The sequence below is a fragment of the Malaya genurostris genome, chromosome 2 (genome assembly GCF_030247185.1).
Source record: "Malaya genurostris strain Urasoe2022 chromosome 2, Malgen_1.1, whole genome shotgun sequence".
Lineage (NCBI taxonomy): Eukaryota > Metazoa > Arthropoda > Insecta > Diptera > Culicidae > Malaya > Malaya genurostris.
In genome coordinates, this window is record NC_080571.1 from 11,424,358 (window position 1) to 11,447,612 (window position 23,255).

General features: G+C 36.9%; 1 protein-coding gene across 4 annotated transcripts in view; it reads right to left on the reverse strand.

The window, feature by feature from the left end:
* Positions 1 to 23,255, reverse strand: part of LOC131433097 (myotubularin-related protein 3) — a 71,018-nt gene that overhangs the window by 46,120 nt on the left and 1,643 nt on the right. For 3 of the 4 annotated variants that reach the window (XM_058599898.1, XM_058599896.1, XM_058599900.1), the window contains exon 2: positions 21,632 to 22,386. The gene's annotated coding sequence lies outside the window, so the exon portion shown is untranslated. Of the gene's footprint in view, positions 1 to 21,631; positions 22,387 to 22,623; positions 23,233 to 23,255 lie in introns of those variants that run through there. The other variant, XM_058599899.1, reaches the window with a different exon arrangement.

Consider the following 23,255-nt stretch of genomic DNA (forward strand, 5'->3'; position numbering starts at 1 on the left):
TATATATATATATATATATATATATATATATATATAACAAATCGGCAGAAAAGTTCGTAGTATCGTTTCTATGAGAGGGCGCCACTAGAATTAAATCCATACCATTTTAAGTTAGTACCAACCTTCAAAAGATACGTGTATAAATTTGACAGCTGTCTGATTATTAGTTTGTGAGATATTGCATTTTGAGTGAAGCTACTTTTGTTATTGTGAAAAAAAAAACGTGATTAATCCACCTAGCAGTGAGATGATACCTTTTTTTTTTATCAATCCGCATGTGTTTTTTGCATGGATATTCTTACCCAAGTAGCAAATGTAACTTATTGAACTTTCAAGATGTTTTACAATTGATTTAGAAATGTTATTTATGTTAGATATGTTTAGAAATATATATTTAAATTGGTTGTGCAATTTATCACTGTTAAGTTTCACAATGCTACCGAAAAAATCGCTGTAGAACAACTTTAAGTACATCTAAAACAATTGTGCAGTAAATCACCAACTTGTTAATGTTTCAATAGAAGCTCTACAAAAATTTTACATCGTCATGTAAAACGGGAGTAACTATAACAATTGTGCAACTTATCAAAAACTTTCCAAGCGCCTGTCATAATTGTACCGGGCACAATATACGTCGAAATTGCAATAAATCTCTTATGGAAGAAAAATTAGTGAAATGATTGATGCTATCCGCAAGGCAAAAAATGCTAAGCCGAATTGATACCCTTGCTGTGAAAAATATATTTCTTCAGAGTCCGCATTGTTTTTGCTGCCTCATGAATTTTTAGATCAGTGTGTGCAGTTTTCTTCAGTTTTAGAAAAACATTGATATAAAATTCAAAACTTGCAAAAAAAGTTGTGCATGATTTTTGAATTGTACGCAAAACTTGCGGACATGGAATTATTATCATAAAAGTTGCAGGAATACAGCGTTATATACGCAATGAAAACAAAAATCAATTAGATAATTGGTATTCGGTTTTCATCTCTCGAAAAAAAAAATAAGCAGACCTGACATCACTTTTCAAAGATATTGAACGATAAGTTAATTTCATCTTAGTTACTCCCATAGTTACCGCTTGTGCAACTTGTTTTTGCAACTCCAGCACACGGACTTGCCAAAATAATGCCTACAGTGCGTATCACAAAAGTCGGGCCCTCTAAGATAAATGACTATACTGAATTGTTGTTCAATTCAACTAGAAGATTAAAACTGATAAAAAACAAAACGTAGAGAACTTCTTTCCGAAAAATTAAAATGTTATTGTTTCTTGTTATTATTTAGATAATATATGTCATTACGTTGGGTGAACCATTTTCTATTCAACTTACTGTTACAATCGATGCCATATTGGAAAATATTCAAGAAACAATCAATTCGAGATTTTTCAGGTTTAATTACACATTAGTTTGATCAAAATCGTCTGAGAATTTTAAAGAATGTTTTAATACACGTATTTTAAACACCATTCCGATGATTCTCATCAAAAATATTAGACTGTTATGTTCACAGAAATTTGTGTACAATCATCAAAACACGTTAATTTAAAGGCGCTTGAAAATTTCATGCGTACGAATACATGTTTCACCATAAAAATGCAGTTCGTTTTCGATTTTTCATTTACAAAAACACCAAAGATTAATTCTACAATATGTGCATCATCATTTTTCAGGTGCAGATTATTTTACAAGATCCATGTTTGTGTTGAGAGCAGTTGTATTGAAAATCAAATGTGGAACTTATTTATTAGAAATTATGTTTGTTATGTTTTTGTAAACGTCATTCCATTTCTTGTTTACATTACGTAGTAGATTACACGAGTTTCACAATTGTTTTTTCGCTGATTTTATTGCTGCCTTTTTGATGGGATCGACGCATGAGTTTTTGTATCAGTTGCACAATCGTTGTGAATAAATGTTCATAATAACGGATGAACTTAAAGTATGTTGCACAACACAGAAAAATTGCGCTTTTTCCATAACACAACAGTTATCAGAATAGTGATATAAACTAACTTGATAAATTGTACAATCAGTAGAAATATACAGGACAGCAACTTAACATGCTACTTGGGTAGGTGTTTTAGTTCTCATGACATTATTTTAATTATCGTTGTTTCAAACGGCAAATTGAGATTTTAATCACTCATTACCCTGTAATTTCGAATCTGCAAATCGTATCGAATTTCAATCTTAACGTGTGACAATCGATTGAACATTCCATGAGATGTCGAAGTAAGTTCCACTTTAGAGTTTTTCGTCATTATTTATGGTACTTCCAGAGCTGGTATTCAGGAACTAGCATAACCCAAAATGATTCGAATGGCCATAAATTAATACGCCAAACAATTTACATCTTCTATATCGGTATGAATTTTAAAAATTCATCATCTGTAATTCCAGAATCGGATAAAATTCACCAATTTTGTAAGGGACCTTAAGTCCTTTAATTTGAATTTTTGTTTTTGAAGTTCGATTTGGCCTTTTTGAAAAAATGATTAAACTTTGAGAAACGATTCGAAGCTGGATCCGGAGTTCAAAGATCGGTGTAGCCGAAATCAGATAAATTCACCTGAGGAGTGTGTAGACATCTTTGAGAAATTGTAGTGCGAATTAAAATTTGGGGGTACAATCCGAATCCAAAAAAGAATACCGCTTAAACTGAAATAAATTTATTTGGTAATCGACTATCCAAATTTGCAAACCCGATAAACCTGATTAATTTATGTGAAATGGACATTTTTATACTAATCACCCTGTATCTCCTAAACCAGAAATCGGATCTGACTAATTTTTATAGGATTTTAAGACCTCTCATTTGAATCATAGATGATTCTTAGATTTCATTTGAATCTTAGATCGGTTCAGCCATCTACGAGAAAAATGAATTGCATTATTTTAATTTCGTTTCACATGTCATCCTGTGGTTCCGAAATCAGAAGTCGGATCCAAATTTGGAAGTATACTAGTTTTCATATGAATCTGAGTTTGTAGAAAACGGTTTAGCCATCTCCAAAAAAATTGAGTGAAATTATTTGTCACACACGCATTTTCTGATCTCGACGAACTGAGTCGTATGGTATATGGAAGATATGTTCTTCCAGCTTTTATTGCTGTAAGTAGTTTAAATCAATTTAATAATGGAATTACTTTCAACTCGAAAATGCTGATATCATCTGGTTTATAAATGCCATATTCGAACGATTATGTTGCCAAAAACGAACCGTGCTAAAATCGGTCCAAGGCAAATTGTCATGAAAAAGGATGCTGTACACAGTCTTTTGGGCACTTAGAAATAATTGTATGTCACAGTATAAAAATCGTGTTTTCCGTTGCTCTCAAGCATTTCTTTGGCATACAGCGCTCAAAACTTCTACTGCTGGAATAAGGGGAAAAGTCGTTTACACAAAAATATTGATATCTCCGATAAAAATGGACGGATTTAAACAAACTATGGCTTGTTGGATAGCTATTACCGTGCGGAATCTAAGTCTAAAAACATATTCTGTTTTCAAGGTTAATTGTGACAGATACTGTCAAAAAACTGAAAATTTTGACATAAAACTCCGTATAACTCAAAAAGTAAACATCCTATCTCAAAACCATTCAATAGCGTTTTGGGTGACGGGGAGACCTTTCATTTGCGACTAGTTTGATCAAAATCGGTCCAGCCATCTCTGAGATCTCGACCTCTTAGTTGACAACACACATACAGACACACACACATACACACACACATACACACACACATACACAGACATTTGCTCAGTTCGTCGAGCTGAATCGATTGGTATATGACATTCGGCCCTCCGGGCCTCGGAAAATTTTTCGAAAGTTTGATCGAATTCTATACCTATTTTTTATATATATAAAAAAAGGTAAAAAGGAATTTCGTGTGTTGATGAAACACTACTTTTTGATGAAAAAAAGGGCCGACGATACCAAAAAATGGCTTGATGAGTGTTATCCAGACTCTGCACCGGACGAAACAACAATTCGTAAGTGGTTTGCAAAATTTCGTACTGGTCATATGAGCACCGAAGACGATGAACGCAGTGGACGTCCAAAAGAGGCTGTTACCGATGAAAACGTGAAAAAACTCCACAAAATGATTTTCAATGACCGTAAAGTGGAGTTGATCGAGATAGCTGACACCCTAAAGATATCAAAGGAACGTGTTGGACATATTATTCACGAATATTTGGATATGAGAAAGCTTTGTGCAAAATGGGTGCCGCGTGAGCTCACAATCGATCAAAAACAACAACGATTTGATGATTCTGAGCAGTGTTTGGAGCTGTTATATCGAAATAAAAACGATTTTTTTCGTCGATATATAACAATGGACGAAACATGGCTCCATAACTTCACTCCGGAGTCCAATCGACAGTCAGCTGAGTGGACTGCACGCGATGAACCGAACCCAAAGCGTGGAAAGACTCAACAATCGGCCGGTAAGGTTATGGCGTCTGTATTTTGAGATTCGCATGGTATAATTTTTATCGACTACCTTGAAAAGGGAAAAACCATCAAGAGTGACTATTATATAGCGTTATTAGAGCGTTTGAAGGACGAAATTTCAAAAAAACGGCCTCATTTGAAGAAGAAAAAAGTTTTGTTTCATCAAGATAATGCACCGTGTCACAAGTCGATGAAAACCATGCTGAAATTGAACGAATTGGGCTTCGAATTGCTCCCTCATCCACCATATTCTCCAGATTTGGCCCCCAGTGACTTTTTCCTGTTCTCAGACCTCAAGAGAATGCTCGCTGGTAAAAAATTTAGAAGCAATGAATAGGTAATCGCTGAAACTGAGGCCTATTTTGAGGCAAAGGACAAATCGTACTACAAAAATGGTATCGAAAAGTTGGAAGATCGCTATAATCGCTGTATCGCCTCTGATGGCAATTATGTTGAATAATAAAAACGAATTTTGGCAAAAAAATGTGTGTTTCTATTAAACGATACGAACTTTTCAGCCGAACTGTTATATAAAGGGTGATTTTTTAAGAGCTTGAGAACTTTTTTAAACAATAAAACGCATAAAATTTGCAAAATCTCATCGGTTCTTTATTTTAAACGTTAGATTGGTACATGACATTTACTTTTCGAAGATAATTTCATTTAAATGTTGACCGCGGCTGCGTCTTAGGTGGTCCATTCGGAAAGTCCAATTTTGGGCAACTTTTTCGAGCATTTCGGCCGGAATAGCCCGAATTTCTTCGGAAATGTTGTCTTCCAAAGCTGGAATAGTTACTGGCTTATTTCTGTAGACTTTAGACTTGACGTAGCCCCACAAAAAATAGTCTAAAGGCGTCAAATCGCATGATCTTGGTGGCCAACTTACCGGTCCATTTCTTGAGATGAATTGTTCTCCGAAGTTTTCCCTCAAAATGGCCATAGAATCGCGAGCTGTGTGGCATGTAGCGCCATCTTGTTGAAACCACATGTCTACCAAGTTCAGTTCTTCCATTTTTGGCAACAAAAAGTTTGTTAGCATCGAGCGATAGCGATCGCCATTCACTGTAACGTTGCGTCCAACAGCATCTTTGAAAAAATACGGTCCAATGATTCCACCAGCGTACAAACCACACCAAACAGTGCATTTTTCGGGATGCATGGGCAGTTCTTGAACGGCTTCTGGTTGCTCTTCACTCCAAATGCGGCAATTTTGCTTATTTACGTAGCCATTCAACCAGAAATGAGCCTCATCGCTGAACAAAATTTGTCGATAAAAAAGCGGATTTTCCGAATGGACCACCTAAGACGCAGCCGCGGTCAACATTTAAATGAAATTATCTTCAAAAAGTAAATGTCATGTACCAATCTAACGTTTAAAATAAAGAACCGATGAGATTTTGCAAATTTTATGCGTTTTATTGTTTAAAAAAGTTCTCAAGCTCTTAAAAAATCACCCTTTATATATAGGGTGATTTTTTAAGAGCTTGAGAACTTTTTTAAACAATAAAACGCATAAAATTTGCAAAATCTCATCGGTTCTTTATTTTAAACGTTAGATTGGTACATGACATTTACTTTTTGAAGATAATTTCATTTAAATGTTGACCGCGGCTGCGTCTTAGGTGGTCCATTCGGAAAGTCCAATTTTGGGCAACTTTTTCGTGCATTTCGGCCGGAATAGCCCGAATTTCTTCGGAAATGTTGTCTTCCAAAGCTGGAATAGTTACTGGCTTATTTCTGTAGACTTTAGACTTGACGTAGCCCCACAAAAAATAGTCTAAAGGCGTCAAATCGCATGATCTTGGTGGCCAACTTACCGGTCCATTTCTTGAGATGAATTGTTCTCGGAAGTTTTCCCTCAAAATGGCCATAGAATCGCGAGCTGTGTGGCATGTAGCGCCATCTTGTTGAAACCACATGTCAACCAAGTTCAGTTCTTCCATTTTTGGCAACAAAAAGTTTGTTAGCATCGATCGATAGCGATCGCCATTCACTGTAACGTTGCGTCCAACAGCATCTTTGAAAAAATACGGTCCAATGATTCCACCAGCGTACAAACCACACCAAACAGTGCATTTTTCGGGATGCATGGGCAGTTCTTGAACGGCTTCTGGTTGCTCTTCACTCCAAATGCGGCAATTTTGCTTATTTACGTAGCCATTCAACCAGAAATGAGCCTCATCGCTGAACAAAATTTGTCGATAAAAAAGCGGATTTTCCGAATGGACCACCTAAGACGCAGCCGCGGTCAACATTTAAATGAAATTATCTTCAAAAAGTAAATGTCATGTACCAATCTAACGTTTAAAATAAAGAACCGATGAGATTTTGCAAATTTTATGCGTTTTATTGTTTAAAAAAGTTCTCAAGCTCTTAAAAAATCACCCTGTATATATATACATATATATATATATATATATATATATATATATATATATATATATATATATATATATATATATATATATATATATATATATATATATATATATATATATATATATATATATATATATATATATATTTATATATATATATATATATATATATATATATATATATATATATATATATATATATATATATATATATATATATATATATATATATATATATATATATATATATATATATATAAAAATGCAGAGATAATTCTTTGTAATCGCATCACGTAAGAACGGATGGACGGATTTACATGATTCTTTTTATGTTTGATCAGTTTTCACCCCAACCGGGTTCGTCCATTAAAGAAAATAAGGAAAATTTGCCGAAAAAGTGGGAAAAATCTATAAAGTTGTTTTGTTTGGACAATGGAATTTCCACTCAAAAAGTCGCCAATGATTGCTAGATCTACGATTGATGTTTGGCGCGCAACGAGTTGCATAAGTGTTTGGTCGTCGTAGGAAAGAATACTAGATCGTTGAACAAATTGTTTGGCGCGCAAGGAGATGTTTTGTGTGGAGATTTCACATGCATACTTGATTCATGTGATTCATCATTCCGAGTACCGTGCCTTATTGGGTATCAAAATTATTACTGGCCAAATGACTCAATAACGGAATGCATATGACTGTTCTCGAAAACCGCTGTAGACAGGAGAAAAAGTTCTGATATCGTTTACCAGTTGATGGATTATGTGTAATGGAGCTAGATAAATAATATTGGTCATCGTGAGCGCGAGTTAAACGAATCAGAAAATTTTTGATTGAATCAATAAAGAGATTGTTCTGTAGAAGCGCTAATGTCAAACTAATAAAGGGTGATTTTTTAAGAGCTTGAGAACTTTTTTAAACAATGAAACGCATAAAATTTGCAAAATCTCATCGGTTCTTTATTTTAAACGTTAGATTGGTACATGACATTTACTTTTTGAAGATAATTTCATTTAAATGTTGACCGCGGCTGCGTCTTAGGTGGTCCATTCGGAAAATCCGCTTTTTTATCGACAAATTTTGTTCAGCGATGAGGCTCATTTCTGGTTGAATGGCTACGTAAATAAGCAAAATTGCCGCATTTGGAGTGAAGAGCAACCAGAAGCCGTTCAAGAACTGCCCATGCATCCCGAAAAATGCACTGTTTGGTGTGGTTTGTACGCTGGTGGAATCATTGGACCGTATTTTTTCAAAGATGCTGTTGGACGCAACGTTACAGTGAATGGCGATCGCTATCGTTCGATGCTAACAAACTTTTTGTTGCCAAAAATGGAAGAACTGAACTTGGTTGACATGTGGTTTCAACAAGATGGCGCTACATGCCACACAGCTCGCGATTCTATGGCCATTTTGAGGGAAAACTTCCGAGAACAATTCATCTCAAGAAATGGACCGGTAAGTTGGCCACCAAGATCATGCGATTTGACGCCTTTAGACTATTTTTTGTGGGGCTACGTCAAGTCTAAAGTCTACAGAAATAAGCCAGTAACTATTCCAGCTTTGGAAGACAACATTTCCGAAGAAATTCGGGCTATTCCGGCCGAAATGCACGAAAAAGTTGCCCAAAATTGGACTTTCCGAATGGACCACCTAAGACGCAGCCGCGGTCAACATTTAAATGAAATTATCTTCAAAAAGTAAATGTCATGTACCAATCTAACGTTTAAAATAAAGAACCGATGAGATTTTGCAAATTTTATGCGTTTTATTGTTTAAAAAAGTTCTCAAGCTCTTAAAAAATCACCCTTTAGATTTTCCTTACTTTCTAATGATTTAGCGCACATAATAAGTGACCATTAGATACCAATGTTCAATTTGATTATCATAGTGGATTTATACAGCCATTTCCTAATTCATATTCTGAGAAGAATGTTCAAATTGGCAAGATCAATTTCAAATTAAAATTCAAGCGACGTCTCTCTAAGCAACCAAAAGTTCTACAGTTCCTGACAGGCCCGTGTGGGGTTTCAGGAGAGGGTTCAAGGGAGGGTTCAAAAGAAGGGAGTAGGTGTTCAAGAGGGGGGGGGGGGGGTTCGAGGGGGGTGTAGATTCAAGGGTAGAGAAGGCGCACAAATTTGAAGGAAAAGTCAAGTTATTTGCACTTTTATCTAATAGGTACTCTATTGTTCATGGAACTTAATGTTGAAAAATCTTTCTTTGGGCGAAGGGGGGGGGGGGGCGTAGTTGTTAAACCCCCAACCCCCCCCCCCCCCCCCCTGCGCACGGGCCTGGTACCTAAACAATATCAACTTTATTAAAGCCCTAAAGTACGCGTGGCACTTTTTGGCAACTTGAATATACAGAACAAGTTCTGAGAAAACTTTCTCGCTGCTTAAAATATGCACAAGGAACAGCTTCAAAGTTTATTCTGTTGCGTCAAGTATGAGTAATTCCTTAAACGGACTGTTCAGAATGGTTTGTATGTGTTAAGTTTATCAATACAAAATACTGGTTAGTGAGCTTTTTTATCCATTACCGAAAGCAAGAATCACATCTGGAAGAGAAAGCGTGGCACTTTATATCCATTATGTCGAAGCCATTAGAGAGAGATTCTCTATTGTCTCAAAGGATGGGATGACAATCTGTGCATTTGCTCAATTTTATCTTAAGATTTCACATTTTCACATTAATTTTTGTTAATATTTCTATTTCGGCGAAAGCGAATGTGTGTCGAATTCCGTTGATTGTAGGTTAAGTAATCACAAAAATAATGGAGATAAACGTTAACTACTTAGTCGTTTGACAATTCTGCTGTCCGAAAACATGAATTCGAACAAATAATTTTTGGAAGAGACGAAGTTCGACGGGTCAGCTAGTATTTGTATAGGATTCACTGAAATCCGATAGTTTATTGACAGATTGAACCGATTTTCATCACGACAACGCTCGGCCCTAAATTATGGCTTCGATTCAAAAGAATTCAAACACAAGTGAATGAAGTAATTGGTCTAATTCGTCACGATTGCAGACAAGGTTCCATCACAATATTTGTACACACATGAGCTAATTTAGCATTTGAGTACTTCTGTTGAAGCGCATTCTGCTGAAAGGCTCGATAGCAAAAATAGGAAATTTGTAGAAGTTCAAAAACCAGTTGAGCTTGATTCCCATTTTCCATGCGGTTTCGATATTTTCAATCTGGATATGGATCTTCCTCGTCTATCGTTTGGCAAACTTTTCAAAAGTAATTCTTCAAATTTATTGATTCTTGTTATCCAACCGCTACATATCTTGTTGAATATATTCTAACGCTAAATCGAATTTAACTTATGTTTCATCACTCTTGATGAAGAGTATATATAAATAAGAGTAACTTTCCCAGTGTCTTGAACCCAACTGCCAGACGATAAGAACTAAACAAATCCTGTAACTCGGGGACGGGTATAGCGTGATGGGTAAGTCGATGCCTTTCACGCAGCCCGCCTGGGTTCGATTCCCAACCCCGCACATAGGGTCAGAAAGTTTTTCTGGCCCGAAGAGGCGAATGACATTAATGTTAAAACCTCTATAATTGAAACAAAAAAAAAACAAATCCTGTAACGAAACAGTTGTTGCAACATGAAGAAATCACACAAGTAAATTAATTTGCTGTTGCTTTGGCATGCAATCTGAATAACAAGCGGAGTAATTTTCTACAAGTTATAGATGGTGTGGAAGGGTGAAGGGAAGAAATTTCTTCTCCTATGTGCTGTTAGTAGGCTTCTGTTAGTGTTTTCAAGCCTAGTGGAAATCGATATTTTTTGCAGCTTATAAACTTGATTAATCCAGTATGAAATTGGAGCAAATTAACGACCATTTGCTCCAATTTCATACTGGAAGTCAATCGAGCGAAAGGGCTTTTCTAAATCCTAAACAATTTCCATTTTACTGGAAGCACTAGTAATATTCATATAACGAACAAATTTGAAAGGAAAATCATACCGCTGCGAGTATTAACCGGAATATCAAGAAAAAAGGGCTTTCGAATTGATTGAACCAAACTGAATCCAACCAACTCTTTTGAAAGCGCATTCCGTTTCGGGCTCGGGCAACCGATCGTGAAAGGAACACAAATTAAGCAATCCCGTCAGCCAACCTGCCAGCAAAATAATACAAAAAAAAAACAACGAACTCTACAATTCCAACTTTGGACATTATTCCACGTTCACCGGATTCGATGAGGTGCTGCTGATCGAAGGCTTATATGGTCGTCTGTGGGGAACGTGTGTCAAACGAAAACACACGGATATCCTCCATCCAACCAGCACTGGCCGTTTATGGTCGGCAACGAGAGGAACGACGGCCTGCTCACTGCAATGCACTGACTGCCAACGCAACGCTGTTAAGGGGAAGTGGATATAAAATATTTTATTAGAAAACATAATCACGTTCACTGCAAGGTCGTTTCCAGTGCCTAGAGGCTACTTGCGGGGGGAAAAAAAGTTCCATTGGTAGTAGTTCGTAATGGAAACCGAACTATCAATCCTTGGTAGTGGTTTCATCAATCGAACTGGGTATGGACTCGTGAACAGAAAATGCACTATCACAGCAGTCCAAGCAGTCCAAGTGGGATATAGTAAACCACAGTGTGTGAGGATGTGTGTGTGTATAACAACCACTAGCAACTATCAAGTGTTGGAAGTATAGCGAATCGAACAGTCTGTCTCACTGACAAAGTGCAATACAATTTGCCTTCTTCTCGTGCTTGGACACGATGCTCACTCACTATCATTCGTGTCTGGTCTGTCTGGTCGGCTGGCGAAAACTGCACACTATCAGAGACGCCTTTAGCCAGTTTCCACCGGTTTTTCGAGCCAACTTTTTTTCTACACCCCCCCTCCTCCCTCTTTCCTAACCTAACCCTACTGGACGGACCTTCCTTCGTAATAGGTTGAGGCACTATAATAACTAAATAAAAATGATAGTTTTCTTTCGATCTGCCTTATGCATGTGAATAAAAGATTAACAGCCTTTGCACGTGCGGCTACTCGGAGCTGTTCTGTTGAGGCACAGGTGCTCATGAAAACAATGACTCATTAGCTCTCTAGATGACTGACGCTGTAATCGGCATCGAAATCGGCAAAGTTGATCTGCGGAACTCAGGGACGGATATGCGTTTCCCATTCACCGTGAACGTACGATTGAGTTTTGGACTGTTTGGAATTGTAGGTAATAAATCTATTTGTGCCCAAGGCAAACCGATTCGGAAGCGTCTTTCCAGCACAAACGAAACACTATGCAATGCAGGGGATTTTTGTGCATGTAATCACGAAATTTATACGATTTTTTTTGGTTTGACATTGGTTCGATGTGCGAGAAACGCGATGCAGTCGAATGTACCATTTATAAAGTAAGACTATTCGGTACCAGGGCGCTTACCTTTTTCTTACATAATACAATTCGAATTCGTTGCAAGCAATCGGTCTCTCATAAATTTCACCCTCAATAGCACCACGTTTGGCTAAACTACCGGCTCTTTGATTGCCTGGAATGGAGCAATGAGCCGGGACCCAAACTATTGTGATTTGATAATTATTATTCATTATGTCGTTCAGACACTGCACAGTGGAGGAAAAACGATAAAAAACGCGACTTTGATCAATAATTTTATAAAAACATGAGCAAACACGAGATTTACCGCAAACAACTGTATTCTGTTTTACCCCCAGTCATCTTCTTCCGTGAATTTACAGAAAAAAAGTTCTACTGATCGGTATTTGGACCAATTTTGGTTAAACAAGACAGTTCTATGTTTCGCATATAACCTCAAATAATAATTTACAGATAGTGTTCATGATCGCATGCTTCGTGCTACATCGTTTTACCCCAATTTTCCGACAAATATAATTTTATGTTGAATTCAGATTTTCAATCCCGAAGCTGATCCAATATGACCTACCAATATTGGTTCATATCACGTACAAAACATCTGTAATCCAATCAAACACAATGGGAATGACAGTACTAGCCTGTTTAACCCGTTTTACCCCAATTTATTTCATAAGTCGTGTTTTTGGTTCAACTTTCTTTCGCATGCCGAAAGCAGGCTGATTTCGGTTGATGAAAATCGATTGATATTACGAAGAAAGACCTGAAAATTGGATTACAAATGAATTCAATGTGGAGCAACATCTTAAGACTCAGTTAAAGGATAAATTGGGGTAAAACGGTATAACAAAATTCGTGCGGTCATTGAATTCATTTGTAGTCCTATTTTCAGGTCTTTCTTCGTAATATCAATCGATTTTCATCAACCGAAATCAGCCTGCTTTCGGTATGCGAGAGAAAGTTTAACCAGAAATACGACTTTTGATATAAGTTAGGGGTAAAACGGGTTAAACAGGCTAGTACTGTCATTCCCATTGTGTTCAATTGGACCACAGATGTTTTGCACGTATTATGAACCAATATTGATAGATCGCATTGGATCTGCTTTTGGATTGTAGATCATATTTCAACTGAATATTATAACAAGAAAAGAAAAGGGGTAAAACGGTGCAACGAGTTTTCTGCTGTCAATAAAACTATATGCAATCGATTTGTTAGACTTTTTTACATCGGAAACACTCTATTCGCTCTTCTGCAAATTTTTCGGTTTCATGTTATATAGTTGAGCTTGAATACAATGCAGTATAAAAAGGGAACTTGGGGTAAAATGAACATGATAGCGTTTCGTGCGGTCCTTCCAAAGACATGGAATCGATTTTACTGACCATTTTACACCAAAAAAGTGCTTTGTGGTCAGCTGTATCATGCCTCCAAAAAAATCGTCGCGTTTTTTGTCCATTTTTCCCCACTGTGCAATGGATTGAAAAATGTTATCCGGACTCTTGTCCATCAAAAGCAACGATTTGTCGGTGGTTCGCCGAGTTTAAACGTGGTCGTACCGACACAAATGACACGGAACGCTTGGGTAGACCTGTGGAAGCCGTTACACCGGAAAATGTGAGTGAAGTGACAAAATTATAATGAAAGATCGTAAAGTCAAGCTCCGTGAGATTGCTGAGATGACACAGATATCATATGGAAGTGTATTTACTATCCTTCATGAAAAATTGAGCATGAAAATGGTTTTTTTCCAAGTGGGTGCCGCGATTGATTTCGACAATGACAATGCACCCTGCCACAAGTCGATGAAAACAATGGCGAAATTGAACGAATTGGGCTTTGATCTGCTTCCCCACCCCCATACTCGCCAGATTTAGCCCCCAGTGACTACTGGCTCTTTGCTGATCTTAAAAAAAAGGCTCCAGGGAAAAAGATTTGGCTCAAATGAGGAGGTAATCGCTGAAACTGAAGCTTATTTTGAAGCGAAAGATAATTTGTTTTATAAACATGGTATTGAAAAATTGGAAAAACGTTGGAACCATTGTATCACCTTAAAATGTAATTATGTTGTTGAATAAAAAAAATTTTGCAAAAAAATGTTGTTTCCATTGTTAGTCTCGGGACTTATTGATCCATGTCTTGGAATCCGAAGAATCAAAAACAAATCAAAGAAAACGGCATCAACACACCGCACACATACAAAACGAACACTTGTCATACACTCTTCTGTTGACAAGCTATTTGTGAAACGACATATATTTATAGATTCCCTTTTGTGCGAAGGTTCATACGATGCAGAAGGGAGTAGTACTTTTTCTTCCATGACGTAAATCCTGGATATTTTTCTCAATCTCTATACAGCTAGTTGAATATCAGAATGAAAGGTTTGTTCGAACTATTGCTTATGGCCCCAGAGTCACAGCGTGCTGGCTGTTTAGCCTAGGTTTGTAAGCGGTATTCAGTAGCGCTGCACTCACCGCTACCTGATGAAAACCCATCATGCTATTTTTACTTTTTCACTATTAGAGATAGTGAAGAATTAATTGTGTACGAGAATGCAGCCGCAAGTAGAAAGTAACAACTTCTGATAACTATTCCTTTGTCGGCTCGGATAGTAAGTGGTAAAACACCTTTTTCGGTACTTTCCGGCATACCAGAGACTCGAGTGATTTGCATTGATGAGATGCTTAAGTTCAACTCCTCTTACAAAAGTTAAGGCCATCGTCCAAGTACCATGCGCGCGGGTGGTTTTAGGAAATTTTCGATGGAAATTTTGAAAAATTTAAAAAAAACAAAAACATACAGACCTTTGAAATACTTTTATCTATCTACAGGGTGAAAATGACTGGAAAATTCGGAGGATTTTCCGAGTCTTATCAAAAATAGCTCTGAAAAATGAGTGTTTTTGTGATCTTTCATAATTATCTGGAAAAATAATGCGATGACATAAATTTTTTTTTCAAATAAACCTTATGATGGATACAAAGATTACATTCGGACACATTTTTACAAAACCTTTTCACGCTTTTCATAGAAAATCCACGAATTTCAAAAATTTCCACGAAATCGGTGATATGAAATTCCCTGATTTTCCATGAAAAGCGTGATAAGATTTTCCAAAAATGTGTCCGAATGTGATCCTTGTTGCCAGCATAAGGTTTTTTTGAAAAAGAAAAATTTCATTCCATCGAATTATTTTTTCAAATAATTGTGAAAGATTACAAAAATATCTCATTTTTTCAGTGCTATTTTGATAAGACTCGGAAAGTCAGCCGAATTTTCCAGCCATTTTCACCCTGTAGATAGATAAAAGTATTTCAAAGGTCTGTATGTTTTCGGTTTTGGCAAATTTTTCAAAATTTTCATCGAAAATTTCCTAAAACCACCCGCGCGCATGGTACTTGAAAAAACAAATCGGTGCCCAATATGTTCAATTTGGCTATTATTTTCATTGACTTGTGGCACGGTACATTGTCTTGGTTAAAGATGATTTTTTCTGCTTCATATGAGGCCGTTTTTTACGATTCCATACTTCAAACGCATTAAGGACTGAGGACAGTACCGTAAAGTGGTGGGTTTTTTTTGCTATTTTCCCGTTTCAAAAAAATTTTCTTGGAAACGGTGCAGAATATAGAAAAACCCACCTGACAATGTCTTCCAAATTTAGTTGAGAATATTCTGTGAAATTTTCAGAATGATTCATTGAGTTTAGCGGTCGTGTTGTATTTTCTTCTGACTCAAGAACTGCTGAAAATTGGAACGCTAGGAAATGCATCGAGTATCTCGGCTTTGAAGGCTTGTATCATAAATCTACCGTGACAAAGTCTATATAATTTAGTTTAGATGCGATTAGTACATAAAAACATATATGTTATCGCGATAAAAATAAAGTCTTGTATTTTTCTGTGAAACGAAGTCAGTTTCAACGCATCCACCATTTTTTTTCGCTTTGGTTTCCTGATAGCATTCTGAAAAAGGAGAGAGAAATAAAATTGGCTCGACAAGGCTGCCAAACACACAGACATTCAATCTTTGTGAAAGTTGAATATTTTTTTTATTGTTCATTGGAATCATGTAATGTCCAACCCATACGATAGATTAATGTGATAAAACTTCTCATCTAAATAATAAAATGTATGCTGGCAACCCGGTACAGTTTGCTCATATACGAGAGAGTACAAGAGAAATACGATGCGCAAAGGGAATTGAGCGAGCCACGTGGTCGATTTAAAACTCAACACGTGGCCTTCTGTCCTCAGACCTTAATAACTAAAAACTCTTGTTGGTACTTCCTTTTCAAGATAGTCGACGTTAATTATACCTCGAGCATCTAAAAACTGACGCCATACTTGTTGCAGCTACCTGTCTAAATGTTGAAACAACTCTGGAGAAAAAAGATAGATCCATGTTTCGTCCACTGTTTCATACCAACGCAAGAAATCCATTTTATTGCGACTAAACAGTGCCGACCAGCTCTCTGGATTGTTGATGCGTTGTTGCTTTTGATAGATAGTGAGCGAACGAGGCACCTATTTGGAAAAGATTTTTTTCATGCCCAGATTTTCGCATACGATCATAGAAGCACTTCCAGTTCAGTCGGACTTTGATTTTGTGTTCATCCATAACGATTATCAAAAATTATCAAAACTTGCTCACATTTTTCCGGATGACTGCTTAATTTGGTTAAGTTAAAATCAGAATACCATAAATCTTTGTTTTTAATCTGAGTGCGGGTAACACTTCTTAAACCATTGCTGGACTTCCCCGGTTTTTCCTTATAGGAAGCAATGTTTTATCAATAAACGGAATTCGTTATTTTTAAGTTTTCGTAAATCAAAAAGTAACGTCACTTATATGTCGATAAGTTTGGTGTTTGTGGTGCGATTGACGTGAAAATTTGACCCTTGTCTTCTGAACGATGATGATATTTTGACATTACAAACGTCATCTCAGTCGGTCCCGGGACTTTTTTTTCAACAATGTGCTATGCACATCAGCTGCTGGATTTGTTTTGGGCACCGTTCGCTTCGCCTCGGTTTGCGGTTCAATGCATACGGCGCTGGTCTTTATAAGCCAGTTGGTCATATGTTCGAGCCCCGACGTGGAATGATTCATAGTGTCGTAGGATTCATAGTAGGATCGTAGTACTAGCCATAAAATGATTCTGTATGCTAAGAAGGAATGTAATGCCAATACATTGCTTTCGATTCATGCAAGACATCTTTCACCATCAACCTCAACCAACTAAAAACGATCAGGGTAGCCTAAATTCTCAAAGAAATAATTTCGAAAATTTGCACACACAAATAAGTTTATACGGAACCTAACAGATCGGCTGAAAAGTTCGTATCGTTTCTATGAGAGGGCGCCACTAGAATTAAATCCATACCATTTTCAGTTAGTACCAACCTTCAAAAGATACGTGTAAAAATTTGACAGCTGTCTGATTATTAGTTTGTGAGATATTGCATTTTGAGTGAAACTACTTTTGTTATTGTGAAAAAAATGAAAAAAAAAGAATTTCGTGTGTTGATGAAACACTACTTTTTGATGAAAAAAAGTGCCGCCGATACCAAAAAATGGCTTGAGTGTTTTTCAGACTCTGCACCGGGCGAAGCAACAATTCGTAAGTGGTTTGCAAAATTTCGTACTGGTCATATCAGCACCGAAGACGATGAACGCAGTGGACGTCCAAAAGAGGCTGTTACCGATGAAAACATGAAAAAAATCCACAAAATGATTTTCAATTACCGTAAAGTGAAGTTGATCGAGATAGCTGACACCCTAAAGATATCAACGGAACGTGTTGGACATATTATTCACGAATATTTAGATATGAGAAAGCTTTGTGCAAAATGGGTGCCGCGTGAGCTCACAATCGATCAAAAACAACAACGAATTGATGATTCTGAGCAGTGTTTGGAGCTGTTATATCGAAATAAAACCGATTTTTTTCGTCGATGTATAACAATGGACGAAACATGGCTCCATCACTTCACTCCGGAGTCCAATCGACAGTCAGCTGAGTGGACTGCACGCGATGAACCGAACCCAAAGCGTGGAAAGACTCAACAATCTGCCGGTAAGGTTATGGCGTCTGTATTTTGGGATTCGCATGGTATAATTTTCATCGACTACCTTGAAAAGGGAAAAACCATAAACAGTGACTATTATATAGCGTTATTAAAGCGTTTGAAGGACGAAATTTAAAAAAAAAACGGCCTCATTTGATAAAGGAAAAAGTTTTGTTTTGCACCGTGTCACAAGTCGATGAAAACCATGCTGAAATTGAACGAATTGGGCTTCGAATTGCTCCCTCATCCACCGTATTCTCCAGATTTGGCCCCCAGTGACTTTTTCCTGTTCTCAGACCTCAAGAGAATGCTCGCTGGTAAAAAAATTAGAAGCAATGAAGAGGTAATCGCTGAAACTGAGGCCTATTTTGAGGCAAAGGACAAATCGTACTACAAAAATGGTATCGACAAGTTGAAAGATCGCTATAATCGCTGTATCGCCTCTGATGGCAATTATGTTGAATAATAAAAACGAATTTTGTCAAAAAAATGTGTGTTTCTATTAAACGATACGAACTTTTCAGCCGAACTGTTAAAATACTGCTGACTTAATATTCCAAACAAATATTTGCAGAAATTTTGTAGTTTGATATTGTATTTAACCCTTAAATGCGCATTTTTGTTTTACAACAAAATATCGAAAACACTTCAAGCTTCGACTTTACGCGTCTCATGCAAAGTTATATCGAAACAAAATATTATTTAAAAATCGACTAAACAATACTTTGAAATAGTGGGTCGTTCTGCCCGGTACGAATAATTACCCACCTGGGCTTAATATGTTTCACCGGCTCTGAAAAGCATAACCATCTCGCAATCTCGTGATATTGGCGTGTATTTGATTCTTCAATAGTACCTAGACAGATTATAAATACTACAAAGAATGGATTGATCCTGGCTAAAGCAATATTTCCTAATAAATGCACGGAACGCCCGAAATTAGCTCTGCGCCTAATTCGTATTACTGTTTTTGAATTAGTTGATTTTAACAACAAAATTTCCAAAATAACTATAAAATTAGTTAAAATTTAGAATTTACTGTGCTGAAAAAAACTCTTATTTTTAGAGAATGTGTTTAGTTGGCGAATATTCTGGACACAAACCAGCAATATTTCAATCCAACACGAAATTCTCATTGACAACTAATTTCGTTATTAAAATCAGAAACTTTGATTCTATTTATCTATCACCGTCATTACTGAAGGACAGCAGTGTCAAAGCAAAACAATCCATTCAAAAGCTAAAAGGGACAGTCTTGTTGAAACTGCTCGCAAATTGTTTAGATGTTTTTCGCATGTGTTACGATATATCCCTATATAAATTTCTAAGCCGATATGTAAAAATGACGTAAACTGTTAGTGGAAAGTGTATTTATTCAGAATTTGTGCGCAAACAGTGAAGTGAGTTTCGAATGTTGCACTCTAATTGTACACGTCAAATGATGTTTTTTGTATCTTCCAACCTTCCGGGCCACGCCGTCCGGTCTACTACTTGTATTCGGTTTTTGTTTTCCGAGTGCTCAAAGTTTTCAGTGAGAGAGTCGATTTCGCGAAGTCGAATGAAGAAAACAACGATTTAGAAGTAAAATTTTCAAAAAGAAGTCTATGTTTCGCTTATGTCTTTTTCTCCAATACAACATCGTATTTATACCTGCAAATATAGAAAAGAGAACCGCGACTGAAATTTTTTTCGGTAGTAGTGTGCCATCTAGTGGCTAGTAGTCATTACGGTGTTAACGAGCGCCATATAGTTGCTAATTGCAGAAACCAATTCAACCATTTATGTTGGTTGAAAACAACGTTTTATTTCTCTAATTCAACTAAAAAATTAGTTGAATGGATATGAAGCGTGCCTTAGCTAAGAAATGACAGCACGTTTAATTGGTGAATTCAACTAAAAAAATAGCCATTTCAACAAATATTTTATTATTATTAAGAGAATTAGAATTAAAAAATCTAAATTAGCAAAGGTAAGATTTTTTTAGTTGTCTCAAAAAATAACTAACTAAAATCAGAAAATCAACTAATTTTTTCGCCAAAATGCTAATTTCGGTCTTTCCGTGTGTATTCTGAAAAAATACAACAATAAAAGCTGCAGAACTTAAAGCCTTTGATTAAAACTACACCTATGGACGACGTAAATTGTATTAGACTTGCAAAAATACATGAAAAACACAGATATTTTTTTATTATAATTTTAAAAGTTTATCTGTAAATTGTGTACAAGCACAAGTATGACAAAATTCTTCATTTTTGCAAATGGAGTGAAAACGGATCGGCTTCTTAATTGATTTAAACTTCAGAATTCTCCTTCTCAGTATTTGAACTGATTAAATGTAATCGGAAATATCCAAACAATAATTCACAGTTCCATTTTTTTCATGATTGCAAAGTATATGGGTTTGTTTACTTTTATTTGACAATTCGAATCGCGTCAGTCGAAATCTAGTACCACATTGTTAGGATCTCGATCACGTGGTCGAAAGCGATACGTAATGTTCTTGTACTTCAAAAATAATCGTTTCGAACAGCTCATTCGATATGTATAATGTCACCCTAGGTTTGAATTGATCGACCACTCGATTGTACCATTTTAACCATCGTAGAATGGTCCAAATGGTACAAAAGATATTAAATTTGAGATTGGGTATGATTTGTGGGTGGTTGCTAGGGGGATATAAGGACACAGAAGTGAGACTATGAATGGAACCACATTGACTTAACGGAGACGTCTTTCTTGTGGCAAAGTTTTTCATCAATTTCATTATTTGACCGGATGAATTTCAAACAAATAATAAAGCTTATTCTAATTTGTAGTTTTGGATGCATGAAATCGATGCATAGCCCCAAATGTTTGCGGTTAGTGCGGGTCAATTCTCTTTCCGAATTGAACGCAAATTCCATTTAACTGATTTAAACTTTTTCCCGAGAACGGAACATTGAAAAAAAAACAAGAAAAACTCTGTTATAACAGTTTGATAATGCTGAACAAGTTGCAATAGGATAACATAATTACGCAGAAACCGTATACGGGACGGTCAATACCAACTGGTGCCGTTTTTTTGCAGTATGCATTCTACAGCGTATATTTACCTTTACTTGGAATTTAACACAAATTGCCAAGTCGGACCAACGCCACAAACGGAAACCTGGCGCTTGAAGTTTAATTGAATTTTAACTATCCGCGTTGGATGCAATACTATACACACTCGCACACATACATACGTGAACACAAACAAACACACAGGTTGGATGAGGCGATTGTACCATCATTGGACTTTGAAACATTGAAGCGCACCCGCCCCATTCGTGGCAGTAGCATAGCGTTTGATATGATGGAAAACGGTCGTTCACTCACCTCCAGAAGTTCCGTTCCGCACGGTCGATATTTTCCTGGTGGTGTCGAAGAGGCGTTTCACTTTCTTCCAGTAACCTAAGTTACTCGATATAGTTAATGGTGATCGATGAACACTGCTTCAAGTCAGGGACAATGCTTCCATTGTGTCCTGTCAAAATTCTAGGGTTTCACGACCACGTGTTTTTCTTGTAGTTGGATATTCTGAGAGTGACGTGTAAACACTTCAGAGGCTAGTTTTTCTTCGGCACAGACACACTTTCTATCGTGGTCGGTCGTTAAGGTTTTTTTTCAGCTCGGTGAGTTGACAGCACAAGTGCCAGAAGGCACCAAGACTGCTGCTGCGGCTGCCACTACCTTCAACCGGTGTTCACTTTTCTCTGTGATTTTCCTTAATTTTCCACGACTAAGAACACGCGACAAAATTTTCGACTGATGGTCGCACTAACACTTTTGAAATTATTTCTAGAACCTCTTCTCAAAATCAATACTCGAAATGACTCACTATTTTGAAGGTTCCTTCCTTCCGGTGATTCAATAGTTTTGCCCTGTACTCTTGCAGTTCGGTAGATAGTTTCACGGCATTACTTGAATCTCTTCATGTTGGCTGCGGATTTTTCATCCAGTCACCGAAGCAGACTCAAATTCCATGGAGATGAGGATGTTGTGTAATCATTTCTTCTTCACTGAGCACAATTGTCGGCCAACACTTCATTTGACGTAGCATTGGGAATGGGAAAAAACACGAATACAAACAGCTGCAGAAACAGAGGAATTGAAAAAAGAAGCAATGAAAAACTAGATTCATCTACTGAAAAATGAATAAAGGAAAATTCACTATTGCAATTCTTCGGTCACTCTGAGACTGACCCAAATTTCGCACTTTTTTCGATCGAATAAATCAAATTTCCCAGCCCAGCACAAAGACCGGAGATGCTACTGCGAACATGCTTGGAATCAACGAATTACGACTTTTCTCCATTAGCAAACACTACCATCTTCCATTATTCCTGTTTTGCGTTTCCAAAAGAACTTTGTTGGTGGGTTGGAAAGAAAACACACTCGACCCGGATCCAGCAGTATCCTTTAGCTGTTTCAATTCCACCGGTTACCAGTACGGACACCGATTGAACCTTTCGATTTTGACTAGCTTCAGTCTGAACGTCACCATCATCATTGTCAAAATTTTCGTCGCTCGTTTGGTCTGTCAAATGGCGACAATTTCCACACCGCTTCTCTTTGTATGTGCGAAGGTAGAACACCGACAGAGAAATACCTATGCTGTGTTCGGTTGGTTGGAGCGCCACCGAGAAGTATGAGGTTTCGTGATTTTGTTGGATGGAGCTTCCGAGCGTTTACAATTTTATCTGCTACAACGTTCCAGCTCTTGATTCGTCCAATCTTGAAGCATTGATCAAGAAAATATTACTACATTCTTTATCGCTGAGAAAATTTCTCCCAAATACAGTTAGTTTTCATTTCTAAGAGTTTCGTTGCTTCTAGAAGTACAGATGAGTATATTATTAAAACAAACTAAATCTAGAACTAATCATAATTATTTCCGGCAGCCGGCTGCCACGAGTATTTCTTCGTTAACAAGTTACTTGCATCTATTGAAATAGGATCT